The sequence below is a fragment of the Theropithecus gelada genome, chromosome 11, assembly GCF_003255815.1.
Source record: "Theropithecus gelada isolate Dixy chromosome 11, Tgel_1.0, whole genome shotgun sequence".
In the NCBI taxonomy this organism is placed as follows: domain Eukaryota; kingdom Metazoa; phylum Chordata; class Mammalia; order Primates; family Cercopithecidae; genus Theropithecus; species Theropithecus gelada.
This window is the reverse complement of record NC_037679.1, coordinates 100,987,605-101,009,242: the sequence shown is the minus strand read 5'-3', so window position 1 is coordinate 101,009,242 and position 21,638 is coordinate 100,987,605. Positions and strand designations below refer to the sequence as shown.

At 43.2% G+C, this 21,638-nt stretch overlaps 1 protein-coding gene across 1 annotated transcript in view; it reads right to left on the bottom strand.

The window, feature by feature from the left end:
- The window catches only part of CRACR2A (calcium release activated channel regulator 2A), a 131,596-nt gene that overhangs the window by 79,093 nt on the left and 30,865 nt on the right, over positions 1–21,638 (bottom strand). The window contains exon 3 of the mRNA XM_025402662.1: positions 12,837–12,917. The gene's annotated coding sequence lies outside the window, so the exon portion shown is untranslated. The remainder of the gene's footprint in view (positions 1–12,836; positions 12,918–21,638) is intronic.

Sequence of the window (21,638 nt, the reverse complement as noted above, 5' to 3'; positions counted from 1 at the left end):
GTATTTGGAAAGAGAGTAACACACTTCTAAACAACCCATGGGCGAAAGAAAAAAAAAAAACAGGAAAGGAGAAATGAAAAAGTATAGTGAACTAAATGAAAAAAAATCACAATATATCAAATTTTGTGGGATACTGCTAAAGCAGTACTAAGAAAAACTTGATAGCACTAATCATATATACTTGGAAAGAAGAAAGGGCTCAAATCAATGACCTCAGATTTTACCTTAAAAAACAAGAAAAATAAAATACAAATTAAACCCAAAGTAGGGAGAAAAAAATAATAAGGATCAGAAAAGAAAAAATGAAATAGAAAACAGAAAAGCAATGGAGAAAATCAACAAAACTAACAGCTGGCTCCTTGAGAAGATCAATAAAGAGAGAAGACATAAATTACAATATCAGCAATGTGAGGTGATATCATTACAGATACTCTAGATATTAAAAGGCTAATAAGAGAATATTATGAACAACTTTATGGCAACAAATTTGACAATTTAGATTAGATGAACCAATTTCTTGAAAAACACTAAATACCAAAGCTCACTCAAAGAGAGACAGATTACATGAACAATTCTATACCTGCTAAAGAAATTGACCTGATAGTTAAACAAAAAATCTTCCCACAAGAAAACTTCAGGTCCGCAGAGCTAAATTGATGAATTCTATCAAATATTTAAAGAATGAGTAATACTAATTCTACACAGACTCTTGCAGAAAATTGAAGAGTAGGAAATGCTTCCTATCATATTATATGAGGCCAGCATTATCCTGATACCAACACTGAACAAAGATATTACAGAAAAAAATAGGCCAATATCCCTTATGAACACTGATGTAAACATTCTTTAGGGAATTGTAACAGATCGAGTTCAATGCCATATAAAAAGATGATAATCCTGACCAACCAGGGTTTATCTGAGAAAGGCAAGAATGGTTTAACATTTAAAAATCAATAATATAATTCACCATATTAACAAACTTTAAAAGATAAACCTTTTGATCATCTCAATAGATACAGAAACAGCATCTGACAACATCTACTCCTGAGAAAAACTAAGAGAACTAGGAATAGGAAGGAACTGGCCCAACACGAAAACGGGCATCTACAGAAACAACAACAGCTGACATCACAGTTAAGGGTGAAAGACCAAATATTTTGCCTCTGGGGTCAAGAAAAAGACAAGAATGTCTGTTCTTACCACTTCTATTCAACATTGTGTTGGAGATTTTAGCTAGTTCAATGGAGCAAGAAAAAGAAATAAAATACATTCAGATTGGAAAGGAAGACATTATCTTTATTCCCAGACAGCAGGAGTGCTTATATAAAAAAACTGACTAAATTCACAAAAAGCTACCATATCTAATAAGTGAATTAGACAAGGTTGCAGGACACACACTCAGTATATGATAACCAACTGTATTTATCTATACTAGCAATAAAAAATTAAAATTGAAATAAAAATACCATTTGCAAGGGTATAAAAATATGAGATATGAATATATCTGACAAAGGATGTGTAATCCTTATACACTGAAAGCTATAAAATATCAATGAGAATACAGAGAAGACCTAAAACAAATGGAGAGATACGCCATGTTCATGGGATTGAGAGACTCAATATTATTAAGATGTCATTTCTTCCTAAGTCCAATAGATTCATCTCAATTCCAGTCAAAATCCCACCAGGCTTATTCGTAGAAATTGATCACCTGATCTAAAATTCACACAAAAATGAGAAAAACCTACAATAGCCAAAACAACTTTGAAAAAGAAGAACAAAATTGGAAGACAAACACTACCTGATTTCAAGACTTATTATAAAGCTATAGTAGTCAAGACAGCGATACTGGCATAAAGACATCCAAACAGATAAATGGAACATAGATCAGAGAAGCCAAAAATAGACCCATGGATATAAATGATTTTTGGCAAAGATGCAAGGCAATTCAGAGGATAAAGCACAGTTTTTTCCAACAAATGATACTGAAACAATTGAATATCCATTTGCAAAAAGAGTTTTTTTTGTTTGTTTTTTGTTTTGAGACGGAGTCTTGCTCAGGCTGCAGTGCATTGGTGCGATCTCTGGCTTACTGCAAGCTCCACTTCCCAGGTTACGTCATTCTCCTGCCTCAGCCTCCCGAGTACCTGGGACTACTGGCGCCCACCACCAGGCCCAGCTAATTCTTTATATTTTTAGTAGAGATGGGGTTTCACCGTAGCCAGGATGGTCTTGATGTCCTGACTTCATGATCCGCCCGCTTTGGCCTCCCAAAGTGCTGGGATTACAGACATGAGTCACTGTGCCTGGCCGCAAAGAGAATTTTAATTTACACCTTGTACCATATACAAAAAATAACTTACAATATATCATAGACCTATATGTAAAACCTATAAACATAAAACTTCAAGAAGGAAACATCTTTGTGACCTTAGCGTAGGCAAAAGTTTCTTGGGTATAATAACAAAAGTGCAACTCATTTGAAAAAAATATGACAAATTGGTCTTCATCAAAATTGGAAACATCTGCTCTTTGAAAGATATAATTTAAGTGAATGAAAAGTAAGCCACAGACTGAGACAAAGTATTTACAAAACACATATCTAATACAGGGTTTTTATCTAGAACGTATAAAGAACTTTCAAAACTCATTCATAAGAAAACAACCCACTTTTTAAAACGGGCAAGGCCGGGCGCGGTGGCTCACGCCTGTAATCCAGCACTTTGGGAGGCCGAGGCGGGTGGATCATAAGGTCATGAGATCTAGACCATCTTGGCTAACACAGTGAAACCCCATCTATACTAAAAATACAAAAAAATTCGCCGGGCGTGGTGGCGGGCACCTGTAGTCCCAGCTACTCGGGAGGCTGAGGCAGGAGAATGGCGTGAACCCGGGAGGTGGAGCTTGCAGTGAGCGGAGATCGCACCTCTGCACTCCAGTCTGGGCGACAGAGGGAGACTCCGTCTCAAAATAAATAAATAAATAAATAAAAATAAAATGGGCAAAACATTTGAACAGGTGCTTCACCAAACAAGATATAGGGATATCAAACAACTACATAAAAAGATGTTCACCTCATTGGTTATAAGATACATGCAACTGAAAACCACAATGAAATACCACTACACACCTATTGGAATGGCTAACATTACAAAGATTGACTGTACCAACTCTTGGCAAAGATGTGGAGCACCTGTAACTCTCATATATTGCTAGTAAAAATGTAAAGCAGTACCACTCCTTTGGAAAACATTTGACAGTTTCTTAGAAAGTCAAACAAATGTTTCCCATATGATCCAGCCATCCTAGTCCTATTTACTCTAGAGAAGAAAAGCATGTGTACATACAAAGACTTGTACATGACTGTTCATAGCACTTTTATTTGTGATAGCCAAAAACAATGACCCAAATGTTCATTGACAGGTAAATGGATAAACAAATTATGAAATGCCAGTTTTAATTAAAGGGAATGAACTGTTGATCCTAAGCAACAAAATGAACGAATCTCAAAATAATCATGTGAGTGACAGAAGTCAGACACAAAAGGCACATACTATATGATTTCATTTATATAAAGCTCTAAAAAATGAAAACATTTGTTAGAAGAAAAGAAGTGAGAGTAGGGAGGAGTGAGAAGGAGGGATTACCAAGGGGCAAGAGGAAATTTTGGGGGGTGTGGATATGTCTGCTACCTTAAGTTCATGAATATGATATATGATTCCATGATAGTTTCCTGGACTTATTTATTTATTCAAACACACGCACATATACATATATACAAATATATATTAAAAATGATCAAATGGTACACTTTACATATAATGCAGTTTATTATATGTCAACAGCTCAACACATCTATTTAAAAAAAAAAAAAAAAAAGGCCAGGCATGGTGGCTCACGCCTGTGGTCCCAGCACTTTGGGAGGCCAAGGTGGGTGGATCACGAGGTCGGGAAATCAAGACCATCCTGGCTAACACGGTGAAACCCCATCTCTACTAAACAGACAAGAAATTAGCCAGACGTTGTGGTGGGCACCTGTAGTCCCAGCTACTCGGGAGGCTGAGGCAGGAGAATGGCGTGAACCCAGGAGGTGGAGCTTGCAGTGAGCCCAGATCGCGCCACTGGACTCCAGCTGGAGCGACAGAGCAAGACTCCATCTCAAAAAAAAAAAAAAAAAGAAGAAGAAGAAGAAGAAAAGAAAAGAAGAATGGGTCTGGGTCAGAACCTTCTTCTGTCTCCCAGGCCTTGCAAATCTAGTCCAGTCCATTGTATTTATCCCAGGAGCCTGATTCTGCCTTTTACATTCAACTCCAGCAAGGAGGAAATGGCTGAAAATTAAGCAATTTCCCTGTGAAAACTTTCAGTCTGTTTGTGGAGGGAGCTAAAGAAACTCTACAGATAAAGAAGCAGGCAGAGCCCCTTGTGAAGACCACTGATCTAACGTGACTTCAGCCTCTTCTCTCTTACCCTCTGTCCCCTGGCTAGACCTGCAGTCTTTGCTGAGCATCTGTGGCTTTCTCAAGAGCAGCGGAAAACAAAACAGCAGAAGTGCTTCTACTTGAATTTCCAAATAAAGTGGAAGCCCTGCATGAGCTCGGCTGTCTCCCATTTGGATGAAGCCCAAGGATGCCTTAATCTCAGGGCTAGACATAGCTTTTTGTCTCAAAGATTTTCCATTAGACCAACAGACAGTAAGTACATCCATAAAGGAGGAAATGGTGGAGTATATTCTAAAGGCAAAGGGAAAAGACCACCACAAGGAGAAAAGAGAAAATACTTCTTATCTGCCTGACTCTGTGAGAGTTTCCAGGCCACTCTCCTCCCTCCAGAATGGTTCCATAAAAGCCTTTATAAACAGATGGGAATTATCCAGTCCTTAAATATTTCCAGAAAGATTTCCCGGATATCCAAGGTAATTCTAGCAGCTTAGTAACTGCTACAATCAGAAAGTCTGTAGATCAAACTTAAATCCCTTCTAAGGGTTCTAAGCTAATTTTCCCCTTAATCTGGGCTCAGGAGAGACAGAGAACAGCTGGTCTCTCTTTCCACACCACACCAGTGGCAAACCTGAAAGCAGCCGCTAAGTCATCCAGATTTCCCTCGAATCTCTCCTGCAGCACAGAGTTAGGAAACGGAAAGGCCAAAAAGCATCTCCAGGACCCATTCACATCTCTTTATTCACCCAGGCTTCAGTGGGAGGGATCCTCCATATGCAGCAGTACCCCAAAGCCCCAGTGATCAACTCGGAGCTGGCGATGTCTGATAAAGGCAAAGAGATAGGTGGGTCTCTTCAAACTGCAGAGAGGCAGGAGGACTGGGGATTAGTATCTGATGTGGGTGCAGTCTTGTGGGACAGACCCCTTAAACTGTGGGGTCCACGCTAACGCTGGATAATGTCAGAATTGAATTGACTTATAGGATACACATTTGGTGTCAGAAAAAAAGACACCGCAATATTTAACAACCAATTTTCCGGGTTGGTGTAGGGGGCAGCCCTGATTTGTAGCATCTGCCTATTTCTGTGGTGTCAATATTCCCACTGCGACCAATTTCAACCTACCAACAATCTATTGGCTCTCACCAAGAAAGAGATTGAGTGGCTGATGTTTCTGGGAAAGGGAATCTGCATCCCTAGTACTGTTTGCACAGGTGTTAGTAGCTGATACCACTTTAGAACGTATCCCCTCAATCCTAAACGTACAGAGCAGGACCCGTTATTAAATGACTTAGTGCTTGCGGGGAAAGGCGGGGTTTCACAGGGGGGTCTCACCAGTTCTTCATGCCTGTGCCTCTTCTACACACCCCATGACCAGGGCAGGCCCTCGAGTGGGAGCAGGAGACAAGGCAGACGCAAGGACCCTGATGGTGAGGAACAGAGATGCTGAGCTGCGTCTCACCGGGCTCCTCTTACCACCCCCTGCTCAGGAGGAAAGCACTTAGCACAGGAGCAAAACCCAGCCAGAAATGAGACTTGTCCCTGTTCCATATGAGGGTATTATTTATTTCTTTGACACATAGTGAAGTTAGGGGGCTTTGGACAAATACCACCCCTTCTCTGATAGGCCTCTTGCTCTGGAGGATAAGAACATAAATTCCAAGGCCAGAGTGCCTGAGTTAGCTGTATGACTCTGGCAAATTTCTTAAGCTCTCTGAACTTCATTTTCCTCATCTGTAAAAGGAAGGGCCAGGGTAGCAACTTACATGTGTCAGCTATTCCTTATTTATTTAGAGAGGGAGTCTCACTCTGTTGTCCAGGCTGAAGTGCAGTGGCATGATCTCAGCTCACAGCAACTTCTGACTCCTGGATGCAAGCAATTCTCCTGCCTCAGTTTCCCAAGTAGCTGTGGTTACAGCTGTGTGCCACCAAGCCCAGCTAATTTTTTTTTATTATTTTTAGTAGAGATGGGGTTTTACCATGTTGGCCAGGTTGGTCTTGAACTCCTGACCTCAAGTGGTCCACCTGCCTCAGCCTCCCAAAGTGCTGGTATTACAGGCATGAGCCACCGCACCCAGCCTGTCAGCTATTATTATTATTATTGGAATCAAATTGGCTTCCTCCACCCCAGATTATATTCTACAAAATGAACGAATAAAAAAGCAAACAAACAAACAAAACAAAAAAAAGTACATGAAGACAAATGACCACGAGGCCCCAAAATCTACCCTTGACTCCCCCAGCTGGACAGGACTTCTGGGGTGATCTTCCCTACCCCAGGCCACCAAGAAGGTGGATATGCCCCACCAACCATATAAAGGGGCAGGTGGATGGAGGTGCATTGGACTGCCTTTGAAACAGGCCGTCTTTCCATTCTACAGCCTGCTGTAGCTTCTGCCATGCTCCACCCAGCATCCCTGCTCCTCAGATTAGGTCCAATTTTCTTGTTCTAGCCTCAAGGGAGACAGGGAACAGCTGTCTCCTACCTCTGTAAAATAACTCTTCCAGGTCTGGACAATTATTATTAAACAGCCCCCTTCACACTTCTCTTGCTCTATTATAAGATACATTAAAAGCCTTGATGATGATTTGAGGTCTCTGGGAGATGGTTGCTGTTCACCCTAATTCCTTCAATAATTAGTGGTTGTAAACCACTTTGAAGATAAAAAGCATTTTATAAGAACTAAGTCCTATTATGATTAGCTTTCCAATATTTCCTTGCTGAAGCCAGTAAGAACATCAAAGCCAAACATAGCCACAGCATGGTAGCTGGTGGTTAATTAGATGTATTTCAAGGCGTCTGGTATATATTAAAGAAACTGCTGCAAAATTTATCAACATTAAAAAAGTGTCTGCTTTCTTCCCAGGAACAAGCTTTTTTTAAAGGCTGTCAGTGCTGATGCCTGCAAGACAAGCGCCTGAAGAGGACAAATTGCTCATGTATCCTCTGCGCCTGGAAGAAAGAGAGAGATATAATAATAACACCTGGCTTGGTATAACATCCTTTCTTATCATTGTCTCTACAATTCTATGTATACCAGATCTCCTTTTGTTTTGTTTTTGCAATTATGCTGTAATATAAGCAAGTAAAGTAACACTATCCCCACTTTATAGATAAGGACGCTGCACACGACGATGAAGTTTAGAAGCAGATCAGTGTGGTGTACCTGGACAAAGTCAGGGCTGCAGATCTGTTATCAAGGTGGTGTTATTGATGCTCCACTCAGACACCCTTGAATACTTTTTGTGGACCCTCCCTCAGCATCTGTGTGCTTTTGCTTCTAACTCTCTGAACCTGTAACTCTTAGAAGGTGGACCCCTGAGCTATTGACCCACTTTGTCCACACGGACAGAGCCAGAAGTGCCTGGAAGTTTCCCCCAGCCCTCTAAACAGCCCTTATCCAAAGACTGATGGGCGTGGAATTATGACAGCCCAGTACTTTTGCCTCCAGTGGGGACAAACTCTGAGTTGTGATTTACACTCTAGAACACTTTTGTGGGGACAGAGGCTGGAACTTTGCTGAGATCTCACTCTGTATGGCTTCCTCCTCTCTCCCATCCTGCTTCCCCATCCCTTATCAGTTCTCCTGGGAGCATTTTCTTAATAAATCGCCTGAATATGAATCTTCCTCTCAGGGTTGGCTTTCTGGAAGCCCAATCAAAGATAATTCTCTTGACCCAACGTTAATGACGACATTTTGTATATTTATTAGGTGATACATTCTCCCAGATTCCCTTAGTTCCAAACCTTCCCTTTCAAGTCTCCAGACCTAAATATCTATGTTTTCTGTGTCTGCTCCTATGCCCTTAACTCTTAGCTCTCTATCCTCAAAGCCTCTCTTTCTCTTGGACTATGATGTTCCAACTCTTTCTGGAAAAATTGTTGCAATTTCTCCAGCTATGTGGAAGGCACTGAACCAGGGAGCTGCTGTGGGAGATACAGAAATATATTTACAACTATGGTCTTTCACAATGCACTGACAGTCTAGCAGGGGACAACATACAAACAGCAGAGGTAGACGAGGTGAGAAGAGCCACGTGTGTGTGTGCAATAAAAACTGTAGGCACAAACAACTCTCAGGGTGGTCCCCAAAAATAAAACTACTCTCCAGTCATTCTCTACACCATACAATTCTGACTCATTTTACTTAATTTTTGAAGCCGAAGCTTCTCTCAAATATTTGAGAAAATGAAAGTCAGCTATGGTAGAGATAATCCAAATGAGTGGATAATCCAATAAAGAGGAGCTTTTCTTTAAATCTGCTTTGCATTATTCTTTACAGTAGCACCACAGGAAGCTGTTTCAGAAAAAGTTAAGTAATTTATTGCAGGAAAACAGCTAATTAATGACAGAGCATGAATTTAATCTTAAGTCGGCCTGACTCTTTACAACCTCAGTTTCTGGCCGGGCGCAGTGGCTTACGCCTATAATCCCAGAACTTTGGGAGGCTGAGGTGGGTGGATCACCTGAGGTCAGGAGTTCGCGGCCAGCCTGGTCAACATGGTGAAACCCTGTCTCTACTAAAACTACAAAATTAGCCAGGCATGGTGGTGCAAGCCTGTAATTTCAGTTACTCAGAAGCCTGAGGCAGGAGAATCACTTCAACCCGGGAGGTGGAGGTTGCAGTGAGCCAAGATTGTGCCACTGCGCTCTGGCCTGGGTGACAGAGCGAGACTCTGTCTCAAAAAAAAAAAGTTAAAAAGTAAATAAAACCTTGGTTTCTTTATCTGTAAAATGAGGCTAATGATTCTTACTTGCAGAATTGTTGTTAAACAAAAATAATGCACCCAACATATCGAAAATACCTGATACAATATGGACTACATGGTAGGTGGTTGTTATTATTATCATTCCCAGATTTATAACATGATTGAACCAGAGGTATTTTGCATGCACATTTTAAAGGCTTCTAATGTGTACTACTAAACTGCTTTCCAGAAAATGATTAAGCAAAGCCCTAAGAAGACTGCTAGGAAGATCTGTCAAAAATGAGACCTGATCATGCCTCCCCACTGTGTATCAATCTTAAACACATGGGACCACTACTACTTCTTTAGAGTAATCGCCCTCTTCTCCTTCCACATTCACTTCCTTCCAAATTATTTCCTGTTCTCTCAGCTCTTTTGTGCCTTGGCATCTTCCTATAGCTCAGTCATCTGGCATGCCCTTTCCGTTTGTCTGTGCTAAGTCTTACTGGTATTTAATATCTCACTCTATTCCAGCTGATATAACAAAATATCATAGACTGGATGGCCTATAAACAATAGACATTTATTTCTCCCAGTTCTGGAGGCTGGAAGTCTGAGATCAGGTGCCAGCATGGTTGGGTTCTGGTGAGGGCCCTCTTCTGAGTTGCAGACTGCAACTTCTCATACTGTTCTCACATGGTAAGGAAGATGGGAAGTTGGCCAGGTGCAATGGCTCACACCTGTAATCCCAACACTTTGGGAGGCCAAGGCGGGTGGATCACGGGGTCAAGAGATCCAGACCATCCTGGCCAACATGGTGAAACTCCGACTCTACTAAAAACACAAAAATTAGCTGGGCATGGTGATGCGTGCCTGTAATCCCAGCTACTTGGGAGGCTAAGGCAGGAGAATCACTTGAACCCAGGAGGCGGAGGTTGCAGTGAGCCAAGATTGTGTCACTGCACTCTAGCCTGGCGACAGAGCGAGATTCCACCTCAAAAAAAAAAAAAAAAAAAAAAAAAGGAAGTTTACTCGGGCCTCTTTTATCAGGGCACTAATCCCATTAGAGTCCTTAAAGGCCCCATTTCCTACTCTCATCCACTTGGGAGGTTAAGTTTCAACATAATGAGTTTTAAAGTGACGCAGTTATTCAGTCCATAGCATTCCAACCCTGATTTTCCCAACTCATGTCCTTCTCACATGCAAAATACACTCATTCCATTCCAACAGCCTCAAAAGTCTCAACTCGTTCTAGCATAAACTCAAAGACAGAAAGTCCAAAATCTCGTGTAAATATCATGTAAATCAGATATAGCTGAGACTCGGTATCATTCATTCTAAGACAAATTCCTCACCAGCTGTGAACCTGTGAAATCAAACAGGTTACGTGCTTCCAAAATACAATGATGGGACAGGGGCATGATAGGTGTTCCCATCTCTAAAGGGATAGGCTGAGAATGTTCGAAATCTTTACGTTCTCTGCTTTTGACTCGCAATGTCATCTTAAGTCATAGTCCTCCTCTCAAATTTTACTATAAGCGGTCGAGAGAAACTAGGCCACTCCTTTAAACTTTGCTTAGATATTTCCTCAGTCAAATATCCAATTTCATCACTCTCAGGTTCTACCTTCTACAAAGGACTGATGTAAGCACAACTCAGCCAAGTTCTTGGCCACTTTATAACAAGGCTGGCCTTTCCTCTAGTGTCTAATAACAAGTTCTTCATTTTCATCTGAGACCTCATCAGAAAGGCTTTTATCACACATATTCCTACCAATGTAGGATGACTTACATCTTGTTTAAGATTGAGGCCTTCTCTACAGCTCTTCTGTTCTCCTTCTGAGCCTTCACCAGAACCACCTTTAAAAGTCAGTTCATGGCGGCCGGGCGCGGTGGCTCACGCCTGTAATCCCAGCACTTTGGGAGGCCGAGGTGGGCGGATCACAAGATCAGGAGATCGAGACCACAGTGAAACCCCGTCTCTACTGAAAATACAAAAAATTAGCCGGGCGTGGTGGCGGGCGCCTGTAGTCCCAGCTACTCGGGAGGCTGAGGCAGGAGAATGGCGGGAACCCGGGAGGCAGAGCTTGCAGTGAGCCAAGATCGCGCCACTGCACTCCAGCCTGGGTGACAGAGCAAGACTCCGTATCAAAAAAAAAAAAAAGAAAAAAAAGTCAGTTCATGGCAATGTAGGCTTTTTCTAGCATGTACCTCAAAATTCCTCCAGCCTCTACCTATTACCCATTCCATAGCCACATCCACATTTTCAGGGATTTATTACACTGGCACCCCACTCTTGGTAACAAATTCAGGATTAGAGTTTAACATACAAGATGTTATACTGAGGTGGAGTAAAAGGCCATCCAAAGGGCTAAATTTCGACATTTTCTCCAAGCCATAGTCTTGTATGAATCACTATGAGTTTGGATAGCACATTATTCTCATGGATTTTAGTGGCTGGTAGAAAATGAGAGGAAAACAAAGACAACAATGAATCTAGTCTGCAGAGATAACCCCACTTGGTATCTTAGCCAAGAGTTCCCAATTATTTCCCCATCAAACCTCTAGTCTTCATTCCCTCTCCCTTCCCTATTCTTGTCCTGTCTCAACCTCATCTGTCAAGAGGCTAGCAGGAACATAGTACCATAGAAAGGTTCAGGCATCAAAAATAAAGTTCAAGTGTGAACTTCGCCACCCTGTGACCTTGGCCACTTCTTTTGTTTTTTAAAGTGGGGTAACAGTTTCCTCCCTGCGTATCTGTATTAGGTCATTCTTGCATTGCTATAAAGAAATACCTGAGACTGGATAATTTAAGAAGAAAACAAGTTTAATTGGTATATGGTTCTGCAGGCTAAGCAAGCGTGGTGCCAATATCTGCTTGGCTACTGGGGAGGCCCCAGGGAGCTCTTACTCACAGCAGAAGGTGAAGCAGGAGCTTGCACGTCACATGGCAAAGCAGGAGCAACAGAGAGAGAGAGAGAGTTGGGGGTGAGGTGCCACACACTTTTAAATGACCAGATATCATGAGAACTCACTCACTATGGTAAATACAGCACCAAGCCATGAGCGATGGTGCTAAGCCATTCATGAGGATTCACCCCCATCAGCCAATCACCTCCCACCAGGCCCACCTCCAAAACCAGGGATTACAATTCAACATGAGATGTGGGCAGTGATAAATATCCAAACTATTACTATATCACTATCCCACGGGAAGTGGCTCAAATGAGACAGCAGATGTGAAAGTGAACAGTGATGCTATACACCAATGCAAACACACCCTCCTCATTGCCAAGGGAGGCTAGAGGGAAATGAGGATTGGACAGGCTCCACAGTGGAACTGGCTCTGTGAGGGATCAGTGGCTGAGGAGCAGCTCTTTGCAGAGAGAGGCTAGTAAAGGTTCCAGACCCTTGTGCCCGCATGTGAAAGAGCTGGGCAAAGTGGCGAACCCTCTCTCCCAGAGGCCTCCTTTAAATGAACTTAAGTGATACCCCAACAAGGTGGAATAGCCCCTCTGTCATCTGGTATTTTTAAAACTGTCCTCAAGAAGGCTGACGAACTCTGTTTCTCAAATCTAAGGGCCCGCTGCTGATCCTCATGACTATTAAAAAACAGCTACAATAGTGCTAACAAGGCAGGGCCTGGAGTTGGGGTCCGGGGTGGGGGCAGATCTAGTACTCTGCAGCCTGTCACCTTTTGTTTGCTCACTCACCTTGCAGCTCCTGGCTCCTCAGAGGACCTGCAACTCTTCACACCTGGAGGGTACTTTGGCCACTGGTGACTTGAATTCCACCTGGGAAATACACAAGAGATGCATCACACCTTGTTTTCCACTGAGGCTTACAACAGAAGTGGCTTTATGGGAATTTTGGGAAAACAAGGGAAATATCCCTCCTGCCGCATTGCAGTGTTCTGGAAGAAAACAGGCCTAACTCATCCTCTTCCAGGTTCTGGAGAAGAGGAGGGAAGATGAAGGAACAGCAGTGAAAAGTCTGCTTAGTGACCCTGAATCCAGAGGTTATGTCCAGCTTGATGGGAGCAGGCCCTTGTGCATGAGAAGGGCATAGCCTCAGGGTTAACTGGACACTGACCCCCACAGAGCTCCCGCTCCAAGCAAGTGCTCTTGAAATTCTTTCCATCCAAATCCACAGATGCTGTCTACACCATAGGAGCTCACCTTTGAAGACAGCAATGTAAGCACTGTGGCAAGAATCACTGCCCTCCCTAAGAAAGAAATGCAGTAGGAGGTACAAGAAAGCCTAGGGGCTACATAAGGAGGGAAAGCTGAAAGACAATGGAGGAGGGACAGGCTTTGGCACAGGGAGAGGATGGGCTTCCTTGCACAGGACAGTTTGGGAGTGTTATGACTGAACCTGGAAAGCAGTTTTACAGAATGCTTTGGCCACATGTTAAGTAGCATGGTCTGAGAACGTGCTTGAAATGACTGAAGGGAGCAGTAGTGATTACAAAAAGGGGATTGGGATTATCTATTGTATAACGCCAAAGCTCAAACCACAGCTAGACCTGGAAGTCCAGATGTATATCACCAAGGAATCTGGCCTCTGTGCCTCTCATATGCACAATTCATGGGAGGCAAATATTCATCAGGTGTTTCCTATCCTATATGAGGTAACACAGCGCTTGTGCTCATTCATTTTGTTCAATGAATATTCACTCTGTGCAGGCACTTTTGTTAGGTGCCAAAGGCAGCAACAGGCAAATCCTGCAAGGTATTGTCCTTGTAGAGCTTATATTCCAGTGGCCAGTTATTTCCAGAGACAAATAAAAATACGCAGACCAAATAAGCACTTTTAGATAATGAAAAGTGCTGGAGCAAGGTAAGGCCCTCTCTAAGCCACCTGTTGGCACCCTTGTCCCCTGACCCACTGGCATTGCTACCAGGATGCTGGAAGCAAACAAATGGGGAGACTCCACTCTCTGGTGTTTTCCCAGGCAGCAGCCCTCAGCAAAGCCAGCGCAGTGGGAAACAGGAGAGGAAAGCTGCCCTGTCTTGTCCCCACTGCTGACACCTGGGAAACTCATTTAGAAAAACATTGTTTAGACTATAAATAAGATGTGAACAGTGTTATTTCTAGATGGTAACCTTAAGAGATGATTTTTATTTTCTTCTGAATTTTCTGATATCTTTGTTATTACGATGCATTGTTTGGCATTAAGGAGAGAAAAATATTTTTTAATGAGAAGATTGGCCTAGCTAAATTAAATTAATAAGGAATACATTTGGACAAATAGGCAGGGGCCAGATCTTAGGATGATGAACAGCATCTTACCATATCTCTTTATGGTTTACAAAGCAATTTCACAAAAACATCTCCTTCAACCCTTACAAGACTTTCTTGAGGTTACATAGAAAATGTAGGAGAATGCCTGACCCTCAGGTCCCTGACTTCTAGGCCAATGTATTTTCCATTATTCCACTGCCCATCTGTAGCAGACCTTACTTCTCTTTACAGCTGAGGAATTCAGAAAGCCACAGAGCCCCAGATGTGAACTCTCTTCTCCCAACCCTTGCCATCTCCTAGAGTGACCATGCTAATTAATTCATGCATTTATTGATCTAGTCTTTACGGACCCCCTGCCAGGTTCCAGGCACTGGGTACACGGGATATGGTGAAGAAGCAAATAGGTCTCCCAGCGGGTTGGGGGAAAGGCTTTAACAAATGAGTGAATATATGATATAAATCATGGTAACTGCAGTAAAAGGAAGGTAAAGAGTATCATGTGAGTGGCTAGTATGAGAGGGAGCTAATCTGGACTGTGGCACTAGCCCTTCACTCAATATCCCAGCAAGACGCTGTCACTGAGTACAGCCAAGGTAAGCAAGACAGCCATTCTAAGATGGAGACTGAGATTGCAAGAGACCAGCCTGCGTCTCAAAAGGTATATGTTTTGGATGCCTAGACAGCTTGCAAAGCCACATGAAAAGTTAATGAAGAATATCACATGTACTTATAATAATGAAACAGCTCCCTTAAACCCAGTCTGGAACAAGTTACAGTTTACCAACCAGATAGGTCATCAGAGATGTCCCAAGTCCACATATGATTGTCACTGGGAGAGGTCACAGGCGGCCAGGAATGTGAAAGTAAAGGTTAAACTAAACAAAAATATGTAGCTAACAGTAAAAGAGGACTTCAAAAAGTTCATAAAAATGGAATTAAAATACGAAAATTACAAATACAAACTTGATTTCCCAACATAAGTTCCATCAAGCTCGATACACTTTTTTAAGCAACGACACCAGCCATGTAGTCCATCCCTAAAGATATGAGGGTCCTGGAAACGTAATCATGTCAATGCCATCTTTTTTGCATTATTAACTGAAGAAAAATGAGAGCCCTTTAAATATTTAAGATTAGAAAACAAAGAGAAGTCAAAAGGTGCCAAATCAGGACTGTAAAGTGGATGCCTAATGATTTCTCACCAAACCTCTCTTGAAATTGTCCTTGTCTGAAGAGAAGAATGAGCGGGAGCATTGTCCTGGTGGATGACTCTCTGGTGAAGCTCTCCCAGGTTTTCTTTTTTGGGGGGGGGTGGGGTGGGGGATGTTTTTCTTCGAATGCTTTGGCTTTCTCATAATAAATGCTCTCATAATAAGCAGTTGTTATTGTTCTTTGGCTTTCCAGAAAGTCAACATGCAAGATGCCTTGAGCATTCCAAAAGACCACTGCCATGACATCTGCTCTTGACTGGTCCACATTTGCTTTGATTGGACCACTTCCACCTCTTGGTTTGATTGTGCTTTGTTTTCAGGATCATACTGAAAAAGCCCTGTTTCACCTCCTGTTACAATTCTTCAAAGAAGTCCTTCAGGGTCTTGATCCCACTTGTTTGAAAGTTCCATTGAAAGCTCTGCTCTTGTCTGCAGCTGACCTGGGCAGAAGGGTTTTGTCACCCATTGAGTGGAAGGAAAGTTTGCTCAAGTTTAATTTTTCAGTCAACATTATGTAAGCTAAACCAGCTTAGATGTCTATGGTGTTGGTAATTGTTAGTTCTGTAAAACACTGGTCCTTTTTAGTTAGGGCACAAACAAAATGAACCTTTTCTTTGCAAATTGATGCGGATGGCTGCTATGGGCTTCGTCTTCAACATCATCTCATCCCTTCTTAAAATGAGCTGTCCATTTGTAAACGCTGATTTCTTTGGGGCATCATCCCCATGAACTTCTTGTAAAGCATCAATAATTTCACAATTCTCCTGCCCGAGCTTCTCTACAAATTTGATGTTTGTTTTTGCTTCAATGTTAGCAGAATTTGTGTTGCTTTGATAGGGGCTCTTTTCCAACTGATGTCTTATCCTTCTTACTGACTCAAACTAGATCCTGTTCAGATGTTATACCAAGTTAGTATGTGTTTATTTTGGTGCTAAAACAATTTTGAAATCCTTGTATTTTTTTCAATAATATGCATTTTCCATGAACTTTTGGAAGACCTTTTGTATAAGGCAGGACACTTCAGTGCCTAAGTGGATGGCACAGGCGTTCAATGCCACAGGACTGTAGATGGGGAGAGGACAGGAGCTGAAATGTCAGGAAAGGCTTCTGTGGAGCGAGTGGGATTTAAACTGGGCTTAGAGAGCCAATGGGATTTGGATGTTCCTCAGGGTAATCCCATTTAGCAAGGCCACAAGCAATGCCCAGGAAACCCGCAGCAGTTGGTGGGCTTTCTCTTCCAGATGCTGGTGGCTGGCTTCCTGGCCTCTCGCCTGTCCTGGGACTTGAGAGTGGGTCTCTACCCCCTCCATCACGTCTGCTGGTTTCTAAGTGTCTCTCTAACAATGCTCTGAAGACCCAGGAGTGCTGCTGGCCACCAACGTTGAACATGAAGACTGATTTCAGCACCGGGCAAGCTGGCAAATGCTGAACACACCTGGTTAATTAGCTCGTCCGCACACTGGGCTTTTACTGCAATATATCCATATGCAAAACTCAAATACTTCCAGGTGCTGGGACCCAGTGGGGACAGAACATTCAAGTCAGGTTATGTTCTCAGCTGCCATTTGATATTGCAGGCACCACCACTGCGATCTGGGCTAGGGTAAGCTCCCTGGACACACCACCAACTGAGCGGTAACAACAGCAATAACCATAAAATGATGAGAGCACACTTTTACATGGTGCTGCAGAGTATACAAAGGATTTCGTAATTTATGCCTATCAATTATGAGTCAACATCTTATTTGTAATACACCTACATCATTATATGGCTTTCAAAGATTATGCTATTTTATTTGTCATAAGAACATGCCAGCAGTTATAGACCCTGGTTGACAGCTGTGGCGGGCTGGGCCTAGGGATACCAGATGTCTCCCATATACTCCTCCATGTGACACGCAGTCACCCTCAATGACACCTCCATCTCCAAAGCATTCCAGCTTACTGGTGTGGCCTTTGAATGGATGAGGAGAGCCTTAGACGAGGCTCAGGATCCCGTGCTCAGTCCCCATGTGACTCTAGATGGATCTCATTCTGTCTTAAGAACACCAGGCTTTGGTTTTAGACAGCCCTGGGTTCAAGTCCCAGCCCTGCCACTGCCTACCTGTGATCCTCAGGAAGTTATCTATCTTCTCTGGGCCGATTTCTTCTGTGTTAAACGTGGACGATAATAGCACCTCTCTCATAAAGTTGTGGTGAAGATAATAAGACACACAGCACGTATAAAGTGCTTAGCACAGGGTATGACCCATACTTAGTGCTTTAAGTGCTAATTATATCATTACTATTATCATGACAAGGGGACAGTACAGTGCTGTTCCCTCGCCTGAACCCACAGACTAGGCCAGGAGCTGGGGGCGTGGGCATCCTTCCTCTTTCTGCATGAGCTCAGCACACTCCAGTGGGTGGGACCGACGGCCCTAGGCGAAGGCACCTTTGGGGAGCAGGCAGCATTCTCTCTCAAGCAGCCGGACTTGCAGGGACACTCTGCCCCCAGTTTCCATGCCTTGGGGGGATGGCGGAGTCTTGATCCCGAGCCATAGACCTGTACTGTCCAAGAGAGTAGCCGCAGGCCACATATGAAGGCAAGCACTTGAACTGTGGACAGTCTAAAGTGAGATGTAAGAGCAAAAGAGATTTCAAAGACGGAGTTCAAAAGAAAGGAGAGTAAAAGATCTCGTTAATCATTTTTAGAGTGACCGCATGCTGAAATGATAGTATGTTGCATGTATTAGGTTAAGTACAATGTTATTACAACGAATTTCATCTGTTTCTTTTACTTTTTTGAAAAAATGTGGCCAAAATGGAAAATTCTACATGTGGCTCATGTTGTATTTCTAATGTGCAGCGCCGGTCTGGAGTGTAAGCTCCATGAAGGCAGGTGTCTCTTTGGTTCACAGCTGTATCCCTGGCATCCAGAACAGCATCTGAATGAACAAGTGAGCCAGTGAGTGTGTGAGGCTGGCGGAGAGTTTACAAGAAGCGGGAGGTCCTACTTGAGCAGACAGGAACAACTCCTGGACTCCTCGAGTGAGGGTTGAAAGTAGGAATAACACAGGCTCCTTTCCAAAAAGCTCAGGGTGGGGAGACTGGGACCAGGTCAGGAGGGGAATTTGCTCAGGAGGCCACAGGTTAAAGCAAAGCAGAGCACCCAAGAGAGAATGTTTTGGGGGAATTAACACAACAGATGTTACTAACACAGCCTCGGTTATGTGCAGATGAGGAAATGGAGGCTGGAGTCCAACCAAGCACATCTCAAACCCATGCTCCTTCTCTTGAATCCCTTACCTCCCACAGGTGATGTAGAGGTGCAGAAAGAAAACCAGACTTTGGATTTTTTTTTTTTTTTTTTTTAAAGCATATTCCCCCATGTCACCGCTGATGTCCTAACCTGGGGCAAGTCACTTGGCCTCCTTGGGCCTCAGGCTCCTCTTGTCCTCATCCATAGTAGGTAAACCACCAGATCCTGTCCACTTCATTTATTTCTAATGGTGTGCAGAGATAGGAAATCCTATCCCAGAATGTAGTCTCCAAGGCTGAGCCCTGCATAGTTCCTCTCCTCTGATGCTCCAAAAGAGGCTCTCTGACTGAGGTTTCTTTGCATCGCCCAAATCAATGATTTGTTTAAGGGTTCTCTTTGATTTAACTTGGTTTTAGATGCTTTTCATGAGAAGCCAAATCGTGCAGACTCTTTCCTTGATCTTGTAATGAAATTCCCTCTGAGATATTTAATACTAGAAACAGCCTCTGCCATACCATATTCTCTTTCAAGAAAAAAGACATCTAAATAACAAACATCCTGCCATATCCAAATAAAAATCTCAGATTGTGAATGGACTTGCCTCTCTCATATCCACTTTCATTGTCCTGTTGCCATCCATACCAATGAATTTCCTACATTTTTAATAAAACCGGAAGGCGGCCAGGCGCAGTGGGTCACGCCTATAATCCCAACACTTTGGAAGGCTGAGGCAGGTGGATCAACTGAGGTCTGGAGTTCAAGACCAGCCTGGTCAACATGGTGAAACCCCGTCTCTACTAAAAATACAAAACATTAGCCGGGCATGGTGGCGGGCGCCTATAATCCCAGTTACTGGGGAAGCTGAGGCAGGAGAATTGCTTGAACCCAGGAGGCAGAAGTTGCAGTGAGCCGAGATCATGCCATTGCAATCCAGTCTGGGCAACAAGAATGAAACTCTATCTCAAAAAGGAAAAGAAAAGAAAAGAAAAAGACAAAAAGAAACAAATAAAAATGGAAGGTACTTAATACACCACGAGCCTCTTGTGCCTGCCACAAGTCTTGACAGGATCTTGCTGCTGTAACATTTTCTGCTGCGTTAATCCCTCAAAACATTCTCTGTCTTGTGCTCTGCTTTGCATTGACCTGTGGCGTGCTGAGTGAATGCCCCTCCTGACCTGGTCCCAGCTTCCCCACCCTGAGCTTTCTGGAAAAGAGCCTGTGTTATTCCCACCTTCCAACCCTCGCTCAAGAGCCTCGTACAATTTAATCTAACCAGAGTATTTTAGAGCCAAAACTGACTTCTCAGAGAAGAAAATCTCACCCACTCCCACCCAGGTGAAACACCAACATTATTTTTTATCAGAAGGGATAAAGACAGATTTGCCAGGATCAACTGCGTCATTCTAAAGCAAGACAAAGTTGAATCACGGCGGGCAGAGCTGCTTTCCAACACAGCCCATGCAGGATGCAGAACTCACTTAATTACTCGCCTGTGGCTCAGCCACTTGTTGAATTATGACAGATTTTTAGTCCCTTCCCTCACCCACCCCGCACAGTGGCCAGCGCTCTCTAGTGCTCATGAGAATGCCTGAGTTTTAAATGAGCAGCACGCACCAGGACAGCAAAGCTGCTTTCTCAAAAATGATGACATGCGGAGCTCCAAAGCCAAACAAATTCACCTAGTGGCTCTATCCAGCTAACATTTACAGAGTGACTCCCAGTACAAGATGCTGTGTTAGGAACAGGGGTACAAAGCAAGTGAGGCCAGGCATGAGGGCTCACACCTGTCATCTCAGCACTTTGGGAGGCCGAGGCAGGAGGATCACTTGAGCCTAGGAGTTTGAGGCCAGCCCGGGCAACATAGCAAAACCCCGTCTCTACAGAAAAAAAAAAAGAGAGAGAGAGAGAGAAAAGAAAAAACTAGCCGAGTGCAGCGGCACATGCCTGTAGTCCTAGCTAGTTGGGAGGGTGAGTGGGAGAATCTTGAGCATGGGAGTCTGAGGTTGCAGTAAGCGAGCCATGATCTCATCACTGCACTCCAGTCTGGGCAACAGAGTCTCAACCCTGTCTCAAAAAAAAAAAAAAAAAAAGTGAGTGAAACATTATCCTTGTCCTCAAATAGCTTACAGTCTAGTGGAGATAAATGCATGTGAAAACTAAAATGTAAGGCAGAATGAGAAAAGGGCGATAAGAAAAGACACGTACACTGAAAAAAGACTAGAAGGAAATGTACCACATCATCAATGGTGGTTATCTTGTTTATTGGGTTTATGGGTGATTTTTATGAGGTTCTTTAGTATTTCCTATATTCTCTGTGTTTATGTTAACTAACCCCCAGGGCTGTGGGGAGGGGAAGGGAGATGGAAGAGGTCCAGCATGTGTTTGGAAAAATGTGAGTAGGGAACAGGGTGCGTTGGCACAAGGACAGAGTAAGAGATAGGATAGGAGGGCTAGAGAGCCTTGAATGTCATGCCAAACTGACTGGGTTGCTCACTGTCAGTGTTTCCACGGCCTTCTGTGATTGTTGCTGATGCATCACTCATCACCCTGGATTAGACTTGTGTACACATCTACCCCCTTACACTTTTAGCTCCCTGAGGTCAGGGATCATGGCTCATTCATTTCGTAACCATACTACCCAGCATAATGACTAGCACATAACAGGAGTCAACAACATCTTGGATGTATTAGATTCTAACAGGGTTATTCCCTGTTTTGCAGGTTATAAGGAGTCATCAGGGGTTCCAGGACCTGACATATTTTAGGGAGTTCATATGGAATATATACCAGGTACTGTGCTGGGAGCCTTAATTGTCTTA